This window comes from Artibeus jamaicensis, unplaced genomic scaffold (genome assembly GCF_021234435.1).
Source record: "Artibeus jamaicensis isolate MK-2021 breed Jamaican fruit bat unplaced genomic scaffold, CSHL_Jam_final contig_851, whole genome shotgun sequence".
Lineage (NCBI taxonomy): Eukaryota > Metazoa > Chordata > Mammalia > Chiroptera > Phyllostomidae > Artibeus > Artibeus jamaicensis.
Genome location: NW_026521986.1, coordinates 8961495 through 8980677, shown reverse-complemented (window position 1 = coordinate 8980677; position 19183 = coordinate 8961495). Strand labels below are relative to the sequence as shown.

Below are 19183 nucleotides of genomic sequence, written 5' to 3'. Positions count from 1 at the left end.
CTGTCTTCTCCAGTCTCCACCATTCCCTTCCCTTTCTTTCCTTTCCGTTGACCACCTCATGTCTTTTCAATGAGGAAAGTGAAGTTGTAAGAAAAGAACTACCTCATCCTCACACCGTCCAATCTGCTAGACTGCTTGCATGTACATTCATGTAGCCTTTCTTCTTTCCTGTTCCCAGGGATAAACAGTCCTGCTTCAACCTGGGGCCGGCCCATCTGCTGGGACCTGTATCCCATCCCTCCCGACGCCCTGCAGGTTTTGGCAGTAGTGCTTATCCTTTTTTCTCTACAGTATTATCACGTTTTTCCTTTCTACTAATCACATACATCATAAAAAATAGAAAATAACACCTTCGACTTCTCCTGCTACCACACCATCTGCTTGTTTCTACTTGTAGCAAAACAGCAGTTCAAAGTTATCCACGCGCTCTCTTTGTACTTCTTCTCCGGTTCTCTCTTTAAGGGGCTCCAGTCACACTGCTGCCCCAAACACACCCCTGAAACCAGGCTTGTCAGGGCCATCATTGACTGCAGCCTGCCAAATCCACACCATTGACCATATCATGCCAAATCCAAGGCTCAACTCTCATTCCTCATCTTACCTGATTTCTCAGTGGTGATTGAGTCTAGCTCCTTCCTTCTTGAGATACTTGCTTCATGTGAATTCCAGAAAATCACATTCTCATGGATTTCTTCACCTCCACCTGCCCCTTCCCTCCCAGTCTCCTTTATAAATTTCTTTTCCACTTGTAAATGTTGCTGTATCCCCAAGATCAGTCCTTAGCCCTCTTCCCATCCCTAGTCCAGTCCACGCCCCTGAGCTCCAGGCTCATGTGTTCGGCTGCCTACCTGGTACGTCCACTTGCATGTTTAGCAGACATTTCAGACTCAACTCTTCCAGGACAGACCTCCGCAGCCCTACCCTAGCCCCATCCCAATCTGCCTTTCGCCCCAGCATTCCTAGATTTTTGATCTAAAAAACTCCATGAAACTGCATGGTGGGGGGCAGGGGGACCCCACAAAACACCATTACGAGTTATCTTAGACTCTAAAGTTTAGAGGAAATTCTTATTTTTTTTATAAAATATTCACATCCAATCTATTTTCAGGCCTTGTAAGCAGTTTTATCAACATTTACTTCTCACCCCTCCACCACCATCGCCCAGTCCAAGCCGCCATGGTCTCTTACCTGAATGACATCATTTTTGCTGACTGGCTCCTGGCTTCCACTCCCACCCCTTATAGTCTGTATCGCATACAGCGGGCTGGGTGAACTCGCTAAAATGTGAGCCACGTCCTCTCCATCCCTGGCCGAAACTTTGCATCACACATGGAATAAATCCAAACTCCTTACCTTGCTTCACACACCCTAGCAGTGCTTACCACCCCACTCAACTTGCCAGCTCAACCAGGGTTTTGTGAATATAAAACTAGACATATCAAGGAACTTTAAAATTATTAGATGCCAGAAGGAAATGATGTTGTTGTTGCTATAGCTATTATTGGGTCAGTTGACCTCTAGAAAAGAGTTTTAAATATGTCTTTTAAACATAAACTGTAATTCCTGCCAATGGCCACATATTATTACAGATTGCATAACAGGCAAACCCTTTCGCTCTTGTTAATAGGTTCAGCCATTGCCCTCCTGCTATATATTTAACTTTGTCTTTTCCCCTCTGGAGATAGGATGTCCCTTGCAGGAAACAGCAGCTGTGTCACTAACCCTGGACATGGTCCAAGGTCATTTCCATATCCTGTGGGAGAACTATCCCCTCAAAGTTTGTTTTTGCAGCACAAAGTAAAGATCATTTTTAAAAATATACATTGTATACAGCACTTTTTGTCCAGAAGTGACTTCTACATGACCCAGAGAGCTGACTAGGACGTGGTCTCCAGTTGTGCAACTCCTACCGAGCAAGCCATCACAGTGATGCAGTCCGCTATTCCATGCACTGGGCCCTGGAGTGGACTCCAGCAGCCAGAAATAAGGCATCATGACCCGGGGGGAAGGTGAAGGATGTGGCACCATTTTGAAGGACAGGGGGAGCCCTTTTTTCTTTTTGCTCCTTCCAAGGAAAAAGGACACATGGACATGGACAACAGGGTAGGGGGTGCACGGGGGGGAGGGTAATGGGGATAAATGGTATGTGGAAAAAAATATGATTAAAAAATAAAAGTTAAATTTAAAGATTAAAAAAAAAAAGAACAGGAAGAGTTTATGGAAGAGGAATGTCACTGACTAAACTGCACCAAAGTTCCAAAGCCACACAGTTAACACTCTGTCCTTTCGAAGGGTGTCCCAGTGTCACATTTACCCGAGAAGGAGCAATGGTCGGACCAGGACAGGACCGAGAGACGCAGCCATGCTCTTTGGATTGCCAGTGCGAACTACTTCTGAGGGTTTACTTTTCTTGGGAAGGTTTTCAGGAACCCAGCCCCGCAGACCCAATCTGTGCGAGAGCCGGAGTGCTGAAGCGCAATGTGCCAGATCTGATGCAACGCCAAGAAAATCCTGAGGGTGGTTTCCTAAATGGGGTTCTAAATTCTACAAATAGCCAAACCCACTGGCACTAAGCTATTTGCCTTAAGTGACTCTTATTTTTAGATGAAAAGTCAACAAACACATGAACAATCTGGGGATTCAAGCAATGAGCCCAATGGGCGATATCAAGATGGAACCGCATCTCATCTCCCAGGAGGGATGAGTCACTGGCCTATCTGCAGCACAAGCCAGTGCTGACTGCAGGCGGGGAGCTGGGTACTGGCTGAACTGCACAGCCGAGGGACACAGGGGCTGTTGCTTTTTGTGGTTTGCCATCCCACTACATGCAGAGGGGAAAAAAATACGATAACCCTAAAAAAAGAAAAGAAAACAGTAAACAGATTAGAACAGCTACCCTGAAATGAGCCACAAAAATCCCAACTTGATTTTGCCATCCCATTTCAGAAGTTGGTAATCTATTTCATGTAGCTTTCTTCAGGCTTCTCCTTCTAACTCTCAGATTGAAAATCTCTCTTACAAAGTCACTACACTTCTTCATGTCTTTATGCAGCAGCAGAACATCTCCTACTTTGGGAAGCAGGCATGGCTTTCTTGCTTTAGGACTTCAGCTGATTTATCTCATGCACTACTTCAGGGGTGAAGTAAAGACACTAAAGCAGCAGCCACGACAACAGCTATGTGTACCACCACAGCCCCAGGACAGAGCCCATGGGAGCTGAGGCTAAGCAGTTACAATACAGCAGTCCAAGCAGCCACTACTGGTCGTCTGGAGTTAAAAGGAAGATGGAACCTATTTGCCACCTCTGGCTAGATACACCCAAGTATGAAGGAAGGAAAAAAGGAAGGAAGGAAGGAAGGAAGGAAGGAAGGAAGGAAGGAAGGAAGGAAGGAAGGAAGGAAGGGGGGGAGGAAGGAAGGAAGGAAGGAAGGAAGGAAGGAAGGAAGGAAGGAAGGAAGGAAGGAAGGAAATGAAACACATCTACTTTATAGGAAGAAAAACAGGGTCAATGACAAAAACCAAACAAATGTGGGAGAATTCAAAGAGTCTGCCTTGACCGAAGGTTTAGCTGTGACAGGCGGCAGTGGGACAATGAGGGCATAGGCTTTGCCTTCGCTGGCTGCAGGGCTGAGGAACGCACATAACCTCCCTGAGGCTTCCTCATGTGACGGTGCCGGTAAGACATCTGCCTCACAGTTTTCAATAAAAATTGTAGAATAAAAATGAAAATCAATCTTTAGCTTATGATTCAAGTTAGATCCTTTTCTGATTAGATTTCTGGTATTCTAATTCTTAGAAACAACCCTCCCCAGCTACAGCAATATTTTCATAGTAAAAAAAAAAATCAGCTTTAAAGTGCATCAGCAATAAACAGATAGCAGGATTCTGCTAACTCTTTTTGGCATCAGACAGCTCTACAGCCATTAAGATAAGAATGTTCCCCCCATTCCTCTTCTTTTCCATGTGGTTGCCAGCATCCTCAGAATGTCTGTATCTTTGAAGATGCATTTCAAAACAATGCATTTTCAGAGGTTTTCCTTTGTTTCCCGATTCTAGGCAAGTTGTGATCCCAATAGTTGCTTCCATCACTAATAAACCTGCTTCCTCAGGACTCAAAAGAGCCACTTTTGACCCTTCTGCTCCAAGAAAAAACTGATGATTTTAGCTTGTATCTTCTGACCACATTAATCACCAACTTCCCCTTCATGAAATCTCTGCCTGGAAGAGTCTTCTCCGTTTGTTTCTCTGCCTCATGGACTCACCTCCTGTTACCCCCTTTAGCCTGGTCAGAACCCCCCTTCCTGAGAAGAGAGGGCTCCCGCCTCGTGTGTTCTTTCAATCCTTATGAAGGACTATGAATCCAAATATCTGTCCCATGGGTCTTCCGTATATATATTTCATATGTATGTATATATATATATAAATTTCTATTTCTTGGTTTGCTTTATAAATTTTTCAATTACAGCAGCCACAATACTATATTAGTTTCAGGGCTATAACACAGTGCTTAAACATTTATATAACTTATGGAGTGATCACTCCAACAAATGCCTTCTTATTCTCTCAAGCCTGGTATAGTAGGCCTTAAGTAAGCATTGAGTAAACAGACAAATAAATAAATAATTTAAATTCCTCATCTTCTCAAAAGGCCCCATGCGACTCCCACACAGCCAATAGGTCTGGGGTGGGAGGCGGAGTGCTTTCACTCACCTGTAAGAACCAGGGGGACGGGGAGCCTGGCATACACCTAGTTTAGTCTAGGAAATAAGTCTGTGACCAAGGAAATGGACACAGAGCATAGTTTATAAAACTATTATCGTCACTGTCTTCTAGTTCATAATGCGTCTCACGGGCAGTTTCATTAAGCGGCTGCTTTGTGGAGGCTTTCAGGTTGCCTGCCCACCAGACTGGACCACAGCAGTTACGAGGACCCTACAGCAGCCTTAAGTCCCTCCCCGCGTTTTATAAAGAGCACTTCAAAATACTCTGGAAAAATCTGTTTGTATGTCCTACAGCTCCTGAGAGTGAAATGTTACAGTTGGAAGCCGCCTGAAGCTCATTTTTACACTGAAGTTATTAATCCCCTTCTTATATGTTTGATATAAGCCTTAGGGCACTTGGGAGGGTGATCCAATTACCCAATTCAGAGAATTGCCCTTTTCTTTCAACCGGGTGCAGAGCGCTGAAATTTTGTTCCTCCAATGACTTTTTGTTTCAGTCAAACAAGGTCACGGAAGAGGCCAATATCTGCCAAGGCCAACAGGGGTTTCATTTACATGCCCACTAATGTGAGCAACACAAGAACCTCTTGAGAGCATTAAACGCGGGTGTGGGACAACAGCCTGTTATTTACTCACCAGCTCCCAGAGCCGCCTGCCAGTTCCTTGCTATTCAACATTTCTGGTTACCATTTTGGACTAAATCAAACTCATCGTCTGTGCCTCTGGAAGAGGCAGCGAAATTTGCCAGTAGGCAAGAAACCTTCAGGAAGATGTTCAGATGGGCTGGGAGCGGAGGCTGCTTGAGGCCAGGCCGGCCGGCACGGTCTGCACTCTGAGTCAAACATTTCCAACAGGAGCTTGTTAATGTAGCTCGGGAGTTTACGTTTGCTGCTCACCATCTGTCACGAACCTTGTATCAGTGATTTTTATTTATTCACTTTTGTTGTTTCCCTTGTAACGAACACTAAAACATGAATCATTCTAGGTTTAGCGATGGCCGAACACTTCCATCATGGCCAGAGAGAAGATGGTCTGGATAGTGTCCTGTCGATGTCAGACACAGGCCGTCTGTTGGAGTGGACTGCAGTGTGCTTGTTACTGGAAGCTAATGAACAGCTGAGAACAAGCGTTTAACAGATGGTCCAGAGAAATAAGGCGATAAGTCAATCCATTTACCAAAACTTCTGGGACTCCCATTTCAGAATTCATGAACAATTAAAATGACACTCTGGTCGTTAAGAGTTAATCTTAGGATTGTTTTTTAAACTCAAGTATAACTAGTTGTCACAAAAACGCTTCTTCAATTTCCCAAAAAGCGGTGCCAGTCTTTGAATGACTCTGGGCAACCAACAGGAACATCTGGAGAACTCTCCTTCCCGCCCAAGTGCTTCGCAAATGCATGAGAATGGTTCCCGGGGAAAAGTCAGGAAGTAAAAAGGGAAGGGAAAAAATATCATGCCCTCTGAGTGGCCCAATCGTAAAGCAAACAGTTCTTGAGTCTGACATGTTAAAGAGGTGACAAAATTTTATAAAGAGTTGAAGAAGATAGGACTTCCCGAAAAAGGAAGATATATTTAAAAAGGAGGAAAGGATCGTTTAAAAATATAATTTAGATGGCCATACAGTTTCTGAGACGTATTGCTCAGATGAGAGAATGTCTTGCTTGCCTTTTATTTTTGGAACAAATAGAAAGAATTCATAGATCACAAGGATTAGTTAATGATCTGGAAACTAAAAAACCTGGGTTTTAATCTTACATCTTGAAACGAATTCATCGTGTGGTTCTGGGGAAGACTTTAATCGGCCTGGCCTCAGTTTCTCCATATGAAATATCTAGATTACACGACACAGCATGACCCTCCAAGCAGAAAGCCTTTACAAATAATAATGCTCATACACCAAAGCTCTTAGGTTATCCCACCTCCAGCAGTTCGAAGCCCTAAAACACTGCAGAGCGCTAGACAAACAAGTCAGTTCTGTGTTTTCTAGTGATGTTATCAGAGTGTGAATAGAAATAGCCTCACGTCTTTCCTCATTAAACAGCTCCATGGGGCCTAGAACTAGAACCTGACCTCTTTCTACCCCCTGCCCTATGAGGCCCTTTTCCTTTCCCCACATTTCCCTGCAGCTGCGACATGTAAGCCGACGGCCTGTTCCGAGGGGGCCCACAATCCTCCCCCCTCACTTTCATCTTGCTGTGAATTCCAGCGCTGGACACCCAGAACCATGCACTTTCACCGGGCCCAGGACAGGACGGGGAATGTGCTGGAGCTCCGAATCCCCGGTGCACACACCCCAGAGCGGCCTTGCCGCAGAGGAGGCCATGGGACACCGGCACGGAGACACGGCCACCTCTCGGCCCCGACACCTGCCGGCTCCTGCCTGACGCTCCCCAGATGACACTGGGGTCCAGACAGCATGAGAGGGAAAAGGGTAACTGGCAGAAGGGAAAACACGGTCCTGGTCTCAAAGCAGCAATAAAAATAAAGTTAAACCCTCACACATACATACACATAAGATTCTTTATGTCTTCAACTGAAGTTGCCTGAGTACTTCACACTGCAACTACGTGCAAAAGGATTTTCTGAAGAAAAAAAAAACACAAACCACACACACAACAGACCTTACTGCTCCCTTGAAGGAGCTTATTTAAGGCAAAACAAGGCCTCCCATCATTCCTGTGAGAGATCATTGTCCCCCTGGTTGCCACAGCGCCCTGTGAGGCTGTGGGAAACAAATGACCTCAGAGGCACTGTCGTGAGTGTCACTGCGAAAGAAAAGAGAAGCGAGGGGGCTGGGGGCAGGAGGGGGGCTGCTGGTGAGCAGAGCCCTCCGTGGCCAACATCCTCCAGTGACGTCCCTCCCAGCACAGTGGGAAGGAGGCTGCGGCCCCGGGAGCCTCCGGCCACTGAAGGGATTAGGCTCCCGTTCCCCAGAAGCCAAGCGTCTTTCTGGGGATCCTGCTGCTCGCCCTGGTCAGCCTGGCCTCTCGCTGGCCTTCCCCACAAAGTGCCCAGTGATCGCTGGTGTCTCCCTCTGTCTAATGGGGGTCCTGGGTCAAGAGAGGGCTCCTCTGAGGCCTGTGAGGAGAGAGCGGCAGCCGAGGAGGGGAGAGGCAGGGAGAGCAAGGCAGGATGAGTGGGTAGTGGGGGTGGGGGGGGCTGTAGTGGGGGTGGAGGCACAGGACAGACAAGCAAGTGCCATCAGAGAGAAGGAAGATGGAAGCAGAGGAGGAGAGAGTGAGGGTGGGCTTCATGGTGAAGCAAAGCTGAAGTAAACACCGACAGGCGCTGATTCTGCCGCAGGCCCTTGCGGGCGCCAGGGAAGGAAGCCCACTGGATCCTCGTTCTCACTCAGGGTGGGTGCCCGAGAATCAATCAGCAGGCGGCCCAGCCAGCGGGTGCCTTTGCACAGCATGAACCTCTTGCCGACTCTAACACCTCATCGATTTCACCTCTTCCTCGGGGGGTCTCTGTGAGACAGAGCAGTTGGCCCAATTTCCACCCCACCGATGGGCACACAGAAGCACAGCGGCGAAGTGTAGGCTGGGAGTCCGATGTTGGAGCCTCTGCCTTTAAAACACACACACGTGCCCCATCGCCTCCACCAGTCGGTTCCCAGCTCTCCCTGGCAGATCGTGAGGCTGCTAGAAACGCTGGTAGGGCATCACATTGAACGTTCAGAGCCCTCTGCCCCTGCCCCTCCTGCTCAAGCCACAGAGCCCTGTTAACCTCAGGGTGACAAGTGAAAATGGGGAAGGAGGACAAGAAGGGAGAGCACGCTGGGCGAGCAGGCCTGCCCCGGTCAAAGCCTGAAGACGTTCTGCCTCCACACTGGGGAAAAGTTAGAAAACACAGATAAGCAGAAAGCATCAAACTATCATGTATTACCCTGTATAGACACAAAACTGCATCACAGAGTTTAATGTAGGAAATTCCTTTAATGTATGTATTGCCTATGCAAATATGTAGTGTATGGCTGTGTTCACTTTGTTTTACTGACTGTTTAATCCCTTCTGTTCTTTTACCAAATATTTACTCTATGCATAGTACCAATTTTTGAAAAAGAGTTACAAAAATTGTGTTTATTCCTGGAATTTGTTTTGGCCTCTGTAAACAGGGAGACATGGCATTTTGCAGTCTCAAGGGTAAAGGAGAATGATAAAGGTAGCTGAAAACAAAAAACCATTTTGTAGCAAAGATCTTTCCTCATGAAACAGCCTCAACTGTGGTGACATGGATTTTTTTTTTTTTTTTGCCAAGCTGGCAACTGGGAAACAAAGGTTTGGAGAAGGTGGGTTTGGTACAGGAAGGTGCTGCTGGGCGGCCCCCTCCTCCTGGTGGGGCCCGGGACCAGCAACAGCACCAGAGGCAGGGCCTTTCACAAATACACGCATCCCCGTGAAAACACAAATGAGAGGTAAGAACGGGGAGGAACTGATATGTAACATTTCTATTATATTTCTCTCAGGCCCGGTGCTGACTGTTTTTTCTGAGCAGTGATGATTACGAAGGAGCGTAGGCTCCAGACTCAGAAACTTGAACCTGAGCTTCCCAACTTAACCTCTCTGTGGCGCCCACCTCCTTACCTGTACAACAGGGCTGGTGACGGTACCCATGTCATCAGACTCTCATGAGAGTTAAGTGAGTTAACACTGAAAAATCCTTAAAACAGTGTTTGGCACATAGTAATAGGTATTACTTGGTGTAGTAATTATTAATATTAGTTAATGTACCTCCCTAGTCTCACGCCCTTTTAGGAATTTCAGTACCCCTGTCAAAAATAAAAATAATGTCAAGCATGTACATTTTTAAAAGAATTTGCTATGTACCAGGCAGTGGCGGTCATTTATATGTATTACATGCATTTAATTCTTACAATAATTCCACAAGGGAAGTGTGTAGGCATCTTAAGGCCTCTGACAGAGGCATTGTATTAATTCGAACCATATAATATCACTGATTTCAATAGTTTTTTGATGCATAACAACAGTGACTTCATTTAATTTAGCCTAATTTTGGGGAGGTGACTAGATAGACTAGTTTAAGGAAGGAGGACACATCTGCACCCCACCCCACCTCCCCCAGCTACAACCTGAGGGCGTGGCTGATTCTCAGCGAAAAGCAGGAGGCGAGATCTGATCTAGAAGTGAGGGAACCGAGTCAAGGGACCAAGTGTAAAAGCCGTGGCTCTTGAAATTCCTGGACGGATTTCCCCACGCTCAGAACATGATCTCAGGGCCATCCATTCAATCAAGAGGCATTTATTAAGCATCTGTCATAATAAGAGGCCCCAAATGAGAGGGGAAATGAGCAAGAACCCAAATGCTAGCTAACTCCGTTCCGGCCCTTTGTCAGTAACATGCCTCGGCTGGGTGTGCTAACTTTGCAGCCTCAATTCCCTCATCTATGAAACGGAGGTGATACCTCCTACGACATGGGGTTGTTGAGACAGAGACCTGTGAGGAATGCCTAGCACAGTGCTTTGCACAAGGCACAAACCCAATAAAGAGTAAGTATTACTATTATTAGTACTACTGCTACTAACACTAACACTACTGCAGCTAATACTAATAGTGCTGCTGTCACCAGTACCGCAGGCATTGTGCTGGACACCTAAGGCTGGGGCCTGCTTTCAAGGATTTCAGCCAGTGGAGGGAAAGCCCCTATATGCCAGGAGGACTTCGCCCAGGGAAAGGTTGGGGGAAAGCCTTCCAGGAGGGAGTGGCACCTGCAAAGGCAGAGAAGCCCCAAAGGCAGGCCCTGAGCTGGGAAGCGCTCAGCCAGAGTGTGCCTGGGGGAGAAGGTGGAGGGAACGAGGGAAGGCTGGCCAAAGGGTGGAGAAGAACTGGTAAGTGCATTTCCTTCTCTGCCTTCACCAGGGGTTCAAAAACAAGGAAGACTAGACAAATTTTAGGAGATTCTTCTTTTCACTGCCAAAGAATTTATTTCCTTTTTGGATTGAGCTGTTTGTTGTTGGAGATGCAGAAGCCCAGCCCAGGCAGGCCAGGGCTCCCCTGCAGCCCGCAAACACGGTGAAAGGTCAAAAATAAACAAGCCAAAAGTATCCAGGCCAAAGGCAGACCAGAGGATTTTTTTTTTCCTTTCTCCTTCTTCCAGGCTCTGAAAAGTTTGGTCTCTAAAGTCTTGATTTCAAACAAGAAGAACAGACAGTTCCAGCTTCTAAATACTGGCAGAGAAGAACAGCTACTCTTTTTAGAGAGAGAAGAAAACACACCACCCACCACACACAACTTTCGGCCACATTTTTGCCAGCAGCATTCAAAACAATTCCTGTGAATTAGCCAAGGGAGCGCTCAGAAGGTGAGACACCTCGCAGCTACACGCGGCTTCTGAGGGAATGGAGGGGCCCAGCCCCATGTGTGCGTCCAGGCCACAGCTGTTTGTGTTTACCACTCACCACCTCGAAGCAGGAAGAGAGGGTCCGCGTTTTCATTCTCCCCCAGTAATTGCCATTCTCCTGCTCCCAAAATCCCTCAGCCCCCTCCCCAAAGAACCAAGCAGCGCTGCCTCCCCTGAGCCAAAGGAATCCAATCACCCAGAAAGGGAGACTTTATGAGCTTTCTGGGGCTCTGGGCGGATGGAAAGGATTAAAGCGAGGTGTGCTTTATGTCTTTTGTAGTTTACTCCGCTGCCCCATGGAGTAGCCAATTCACCAGCCTTGGACAGGTCTGTTTGTTCCTCTTGGTGGGTTCTGTTTTTCTTTCCTCCCCCACGACTGTTCATGAGTTGGAGGGAGGAGGCAGTAAAAGTTCATTTCAGATGCATCATAAAACTCGGAGAGGCTGGCCTATGGCAACTTCGAGCAGGTGGGGTGTGCTGGGCTGTTGCAGCAGCTCCTTCGTGGGGTGGCATGAATTCGGAGAGGTTTCCAAGAATTCTGCCACGGCTCACTGGGACCTCAGCAGAGGGGCGAGAGCCCCGTCCCACCCTCTCCAGGGCTGGTGTCTCCAATTAGCACTGTGAATTTCTTCTTTTGTTAGGGATACTGAAACGCCGTAGTATAGTTATTCATGAAACAGAATATTCTTAAAACAGCTTTCTAATGAGTTTGAAATTTGTCCTTACTACAGGCTTTCACATTGTGCAGTCTAACTGAGGAATAATTCCCAGCCCAAGTCTCGAATTCCGTGGACCAAGCAGACCACAGCTCCCCTGGAGTTTGCAGGCTGGACTCGCTACATGAGCAAGTCACAACTGGAAAAATACAAAAAGATGCTTGATCTCTGTAGTAAGCAAAGGAAAGCACATATAAAACACCAATGAGATACTGTTTTCACTTAGGGGATTCACTGAGATTGAAAAAAAAATAACTCCCCGTGTGGGCAACATTATGGAGGATAAAGAATTTACAAACACGAAGGATGGGCGCTTGGCAACACACACAAACGTGGAAACATGCCCATGACCCACCCACATCGCTGCGGGAATGCATCCTAAGGAGATGATCAGACAGGCTCGGAAATAGGTGTGTAGAAGGATGCTCGTTGCAATGTTTGTTTGCTTTTTCTGACAGTAAAAACCAGGAAAAAACCTAAATGACCGACAACTAGAAAAATGGGTAAAGAGGTTATGGCACAGTTATTTAATGGCATGGTGCGTGGGGCCACGCTAATTAATGGTGTCGTTCTTCGTTTCTGAACAGAGTTACCCACGATGGACCGCTGAATGAAGAAAACAAGGTCATGAGCAACCAGGACGGGGTCGACTTGCTTTCTGAAAACGGTGCGTGTGGATGTGCACACCCACGCGCTGGGAGACGCCGGAGAGCCGCACACCCAAATGTTACCTCTCTCCGTGGGGTGCCTTAAACCTACCATTTCCTTTGCATTTTCATTTTTTTTTAATTCAGAAAAAACAATAATGATGTTTATTTTTGTCTCAGGGGAAAAATAATCCCAAACCACTGGACTAATCTGCGTCTTCACACTGTGACCAGTAAACCCCACGGATCTGATCCACTTTGGTTCTGGGGAGGTCTTTACCAGGACGACAGACAGCGTCTTTACCACCAGGACAACAGCACCAAGAATCAGTAACAGCTGGAGTGGGCGCGGGGCGACGAAAATCCCCAGAGACGGGGTGGATTTAGCTGGAGAGTCTAGTAAGCTCCCAAGCCCAAGTTCTTCACTTTCTGTTGTTTCCAGAATTGGGTGGGTATGAGAAACTTTCCAGGCAAATTGGGTTTTAGAAAACATTATGGTGAATTTTGAAATGCTCAACTGACTTGGAGCACATTGGAGCTAACCCACCATTCAACAAGATGTGTATAGATGTTTCCTTCAGGCAATATGAGAGTTAAAAAAAAATGTCTCCATAAAGAGGCAATGTAAGAAATGGGATTAAAAAAGTACATTTGCACCGGTGACACCGAAGTGTGAGTGCTGTCTCTGGTGTGCTCCTCCCAGTGACGACACCGCCCTCCTCACTGTGCATCTTTCCTAGGCCCTTAAAGGCACTCAGATACTATTGTAATACTGGGGTCACCTTCTCATTCTACAGAAAGAAAAACTGAGTCACACGGAGGCCAAGAGGCTCACACAATGGCATTTCAGACCCAGAGCTTGAGACGGAGCTCCCAACCCAAAACTCAGTCCCGAGTCCACCGTTTCATTTCCCTTCGCAATCCAAACCACGTGTGTGCCCGGAGGCCGGCCGGCAGTGTCCCAAAGGACTGACCCGACTCGCCTGCCCGGCCAGGCAGCAGAAGAGCTTTGGGCTTTTAAACTTCTGAGTGCCCAGGAGTGACTAACCTACATTTTTTCTAGTTTAAAACACATTCAATGATGCAAAAGTTCTCGTAACAGGCATGCCACCTACATAGCACCACAAATAGTAGTGACTATGGCCCATTTTTCTAATCTTTTTTATTACTTTACGAGTAATTTCTTTGTCAGGAGCGCATTACCGCTGTAGTCAACACTTCAGAATAGCGTTTGGACCCATGGAAGTGGTAATGAGAAGGGATCACACATTTGCTTGTTTGTTTAACATCATGGGTGGTTCTCATGTTGTGTACATGTGACTTAAGTATGCTTCTTAGAGGCCCGTGAGCTGGGGGCACCCCACGTGGTCTCACCAGTTGGGTGGCCTGAGCTGCTCAGAAACCTATGAACAGAAGCATAGCTCTGTGGACATGGGGAAATTCTTCCTGAACTGTTCTCCTAAAGTGGCAACTTTTCAGGAAAAATGTAAGCGTCCTGTTGACAATTCCATGCTCTTCTCCCCTTGCTGTGACAATCGAATCTGACAATGACCCAGACCCCCCCCCCAGCACCCCACTCTCTCTGTTATCATAACTTGTCTCCACGTCTGCTTCCGAGTTTTTGTCCTCTCTGCTGCTGACCCAACAGCTGCCTGGAAACCCACTTTCTTCAACCCTGGTCTTTGACACCACCTTGCCCAGTGCAGGTCTAAGTCCCCCATGGCAGACCTGGCTGTGGTGGGTGGAAGGGACAGGAGAAAATGTGGGCACACCTCGGAGAAGCACTCCGGCCCCACCTCCAGCCCTTCTCACGGGCCCTCCCCTCTGCTACCCATCTCTGCACCGGCACGTGCACAGGCCTAGCCCAGGTCCTGGGACTGAACACCAAGGAGGCTACTCTGCTGGCTCATGGTCTCATGAACGTGCAGATAAAGATGACTTCAATCCTTTCTGAATACTCTGTTACCATCGATGCATCACTTTATCTTCCCCTGTGGGGCCAAAGTGGGCAGCCATAGTTTGTCTTCTAAACCTTTTAAAGGGAAAGGGAGTGCTAATGGCTATTATGCTGAGGTGCCAGGCACAGAAAAACGACTGACCTCTGAGATGGGGGTGTGGGTTCATCCTAGGTCTAAGGGAGCAACGCAACACAAGGACAGGCTAGGGAAGAGCCCAGAGGGGGCTGTTTTGCTCTCAACTTGCTTTCTGACATTGTTTGTAATAAAAACTCTTAGAAACTGCCAAAGAGCTATGTGCTTGCTTCAGGAACTAGAAAGATGAGGAAAAGTTTTACAACAGTACTTATAGGCCAAATATGGCGAAATAAACAGCGGTTCCCTCTGACTCCCCTATTATATTTTTCCCCCCACTCCTGACCCCACCAGATACCTATGAGCTGGTAGTAAAAGTGAGAGACACAGGCTGGCTGATCCTTGGGGTCCTCAGGAAAGATCAAAGGGGAATGAATGGGTTCAAGTGCAGATCTATAAGAGCCTCGGGGGGCTTGTACTGGGAGGTGTCCCAGAAAGCCCTGGAGCACCCTCTCTCATGTCACTAAGCCACTCCCAATGACAACAAGGTGGACAGTCCTGTCTCCCAGTGCCTGGCAAGGGGGACGGGAGGAGAGTGGAGAAGAGGCCCCAGGCCCATGGCCAAGGAAGCAACGAGGGAAATCTGTCCTGTTACCCCAAGGTCCTACTGAACATCACGTCTCACAGAAAGAACCCTGATCGAATTTGGCCCCTGAAGGCATCAGTCTAGGAACTCAAGTACTTCTTCGGGGAAGAGTGTTTTACAATCCAGACGACCATCTTTTATGTGAACTCTTAGAACCCACCCACCTGTAAGTTAGAAGGGTAAGGACAGGTGTTTCCCTGTGGACAAGGGGATGGGTCGGTCACTTCCCAGATTCCTGTTAGCTTTCAGACTGTCCGCATAAGGTATGAGAGCTAGCCTTAGGACAAAACAGTCGATTATCACAACTGGTACTTGGTAATGACAGAGCTATAGCCCCACACACAGTTGTCCAGGGCCTCTTCTTACTCTATGCTCTCCTCGCCCGATCTCATCTGTTAATTCATCCTGTCACTCATTTGTTCAACCAGCACATCCACACTCATGGTTCAGTTGCCAGCTACGAGAAGAGGTCTCTTAAATGTGTATCTCCAACACAGGCCTTTTCAATGAGCTTCAGACTTAAAAAAAAATTTCCCTGGTATGTCTTCTCAGTGTCTCAAAGGTGCTTCAAATTCAATGTCTCCAAGGCCAAGCTCATAATGAGACCTTGAATTCATTCCATCCTCCTCCTTCCCACCACCATTACCCAACAAACAACCAGCAGGTCCCACCTGAACAATCACATCTGCTACCCAGCAAACTTCCCGTCCCCTTCTCTACACTTCTAATTCATTCTCTACACTGTAGCCAGAGTGATCTTTCCAGAAAGCAACCCCCATTACCTCATTCCACTCTTTGCCTGAAACAAGTAGATGGCTTTCTTCTATTCTGAGAATAAAGACAAAACCCCCACACACGGTCGGCTCCCTGACTGCAGTCAGCAGCTGACTCTGCCGCCAGCTGCACCTAACACGACCCAGGTCCCTTCTCTGACAGTGTCTCGCGTGTGCTGTGTACATGCGGCCCTTTCTCGGTGCCGCGGTCTCCTCTAGTCAATGCCTGCTCTCCCTTCGCGCTGCAGGGCCTCTCTCAGCAAAGCCCTGGAATGTTCGCTGGACTCTCCTGTAACGCTTTCTCTTGGCCAGCACGCCCCTCTCCTCTGAGCTAAGGCTCCCAACTGTAATTTGTCACTTACTTCAGGCTTCTTTAATTCATCACTGTCTCCTCCTCTAGACGGCAAACTTTATGTGGACAAGCGGCCTGTCTGTCTGGTTTACTACAGTCATTCGCTCAACACTGAATAGAGGAAAGAGAGAAGGGAGGGAGCGAGGGGAGGTCTCACTCCCACACTCCCCCACACGTGCCGCACTGCTCTGCGTTTGGAATTTTGTTCATGGCGATCCCTTAGTGTAGCAGGGTCTTCTTCCTCCTGGTAGTTAAAACCCCATTTCCCCCTCAAAGCCCAGTTTAAACGTCACTGTCCCGTGTCTGCCCTGCATTCGTGATATTTCTCGAATCTGGTCTTGATTACGGTGATTTAAATACACAGCCGCTTTTCCAGCGGGTCCTGGTCTTCCTTGTCTCTATATTCCACCATCACCCCAGTCACCAGCCTCTGGGCTTAGGACAATGCCTGCGTGAGTTTATTGAAAAAAAAATGTAAGTTCGGCGGAGGCCCTGTTAATAGGGTTGGAGCCGTAAAGGGAGAACCCCTTCTCTAGAGTTGGGGGTTGCACGTCGTCTAGTGACACTGCTGCCAGTGCCGCCCAGTTCAAGCCTTTACTGAAGCTGGACTGGCAATTCCACTAGACAGTAAAAGTAAAAAGAAGCCAAGCAAATATAATTTCTTCATTCCAATATCCCACGGCCTAAAATGGGGAATGCTAATCAAACAAACATTTAAATGCCGAAGTATCACCGTGCGCGTGTTCAGTGGGCGTGATGAACGGAGGTGGAGGGCGTGAGGTACCCCGGGGCTCAATCAGGAAAACGTCTATCTTCACTGAATTCTATTTACTTAACATGAGCCTAAAGAAAACTTGTTCTACTTCATCCATCTGTCTCATGGTTGCCATGATATAATTTTCGAATGAAATTTCTAAATGCAGACCACACACGATATTTCAGTGGACTGAACATTGATTTATGCAAAGACTGGAGGTCGGGAGGTACCCTGCAGAAAGATGCCTAGCCAGCAGTTTTCTGACTGGCAGCCTTTGCTTGCTCTGCTATCACAGCAGGCGGATATAGTTTAGTGTCTCGATTACTTCTGGATTTGGCCTGTTCAAGAGTCATATTATCTCTGCTATACCGAGCAGGCATGAAAGTCAAAACTGTGATTCCTAAGACAACCATGGTGATAGAATATAAATTAAAAGGCCCTTGCTTGCTTAGCCTTCATCTGAAAACATCAGAATGCAATTTGTTGGACAGATTCTATAATCTGCAGATGAAGGCAGTTATAGGGCTCAAGTTTATCCCGCGTTAACAAGCCCTAATAGTCTAGTTCAGCTCAGACATAACAAACGGAAATGGCTTTAAATTATCCTTCCCTAGAGACATGATTTCATAAGAGAACAAACTCTATATGAGCACAGAGAGATTTCCAATGTAAACATGTGGTGGAAGCTAAAAGCTGCAGCCCGGTTTCAAGCCTGGATATGCCAATGGCAGGGTATTTGATTTCAAAGACACCGATTTCCTCCCAGTGCAATGGCGTGCAGGCTGCTTTTTTTTTTGCTGACTACACTTTGAACTGCAGAATACACACAAGCTTGCATATATGTGTAATTTTATAGTTTTCTTTCTAGCTGGATATTAATAGATTTCACTTAGCCTTTTCCATGTATAAGTGTATGAGTGGGACACAGATGCTTGAGGGATAAAGTTCCTCCTGGAAAACTCCAGGCTCACTCATCACCTGAGCCTGAAATGGAGACTAGCTTCCGAGGCCTTGGGAAACGTAAGGTGAACAAGCTGGCTCTTCCGTGTCCAAGACGGACATCGACCCGGTTCCCTGTGAATATGAAAAAGCGAGGAAAGGAGAATTCCCTGGCATGATCCAGAGAACAGAACCTCCTAGCTGCTGCTTTGGGGCTGGCTCGGTTTCTAAAGCCTAAGAGCAAGACTTTGCGATGTGCAGTCACCCACGGTCCCTCTGGGCCATGTGAGGTCTGCCGCCTGCTTTTGAATGGCTTGTGGACTAGGATAGCTTTCACATTCTGAAACAGTCAGGAAACAGACAAAAGAAAAAGAATATTCTGTGACACAGAAATTATGTGAGATTCAGAGTCAGGGTTCCTAAGCAAAGGTCTATTGGCACACGGCTGCGCTCACCTGCTCGTGCACATCGGTGCTTTCACGCTGCAATGGCAGAGTGGAGGGGTCGCGGCAAAGACCAAATGGCCTGCCATGCGAAGACTAAAATACTTTTCATCTGGCCCTTTACGGAAAGGTTTGTTGATCTCAGATCTAAACTGTGAAACCAGGGCAATATTAATCTTTGACTGCCATTTTTAAAAAACAAACCTATGTATTATGCTTGGACACTCAGGAGTGAGTTAAATATCCTTGCGTGCATATGAGACTCCACCTATTTAAAGTCGCCCCTGAACCACTAAGTCACGTGTGAAACATTTAGACCTGAGACCACAAAGTCAAACGAATTTAAGAGCCAGGAAGAAACCACTAGTAAGAAATCTTAATTTTTATTAAAAATTTCCTGAATTTCAAAATATTGTTTGACTCTGGCCCACTGGGTACCAGCTTGCAATCTGATGCAGACTGTGAACAAACGCTGGCCTTTCCTCTTTTTGACCATTATCAGCTGTAAGAATATTGTCTGTGCTTTGCTGAGTATATTTCTAAATAATTTAAAAGTAGTCTACATTGATCATCAGAACCTATCACAGAAGGTACGTTCACTGTTGTGACATGAGTAAGTTTGGACAGTAAACTCCTTGAGGATTGTTCTTCTCTTTTAAATTTTGTCTGTGCCCCGCTGCACAAGCTGTGCCGCGGTTACTTGGTAAACACTCACTGACTTTACCACTATTCTTCCCTTCTTGACTTGATTTTCAGAGCCTGTGTGGAAGATCGAGCAAAGCCATTTATTTCATCA

At 46.9% G+C, this 19183-nt stretch overlaps 1 protein-coding gene and 1 long non-coding RNA gene across 9 annotated transcripts in view; one reads left to right on the top strand and one right to left on the bottom strand.

Annotated features, from left to right (window-relative positions):
• Positions 1-19183, bottom strand: part of RAD51B (RAD51 paralog B) — a 512857-nt gene that overhangs the window by 80754 nt on the left and 412920 nt on the right. The window lies entirely within an intron of this gene.
• LOC119034772 (uncharacterized) lies at positions 10405-14643 on the top strand. 4 transcript variants are annotated; one of them, XR_005079627.2, is made up of 5 exons: positions 10405-10572; positions 10842-11045; positions 11816-12210; positions 12388-12846; positions 13245-14643. It is a non-coding gene; the product is annotated as an uncharacterized LOC119034772 (long non-coding RNA). The 4 variants fall into 4 exon arrangements; XR_005079626.2 differs by lacking the exon at positions 13245-14643 and adding an exon at positions 11365-11411 and having other exon boundaries at positions 12388-13222; XR_005079628.2 differs by lacking the exon at positions 13245-14643 and having other exon boundaries at positions 12388-12467; positions 12628-13218.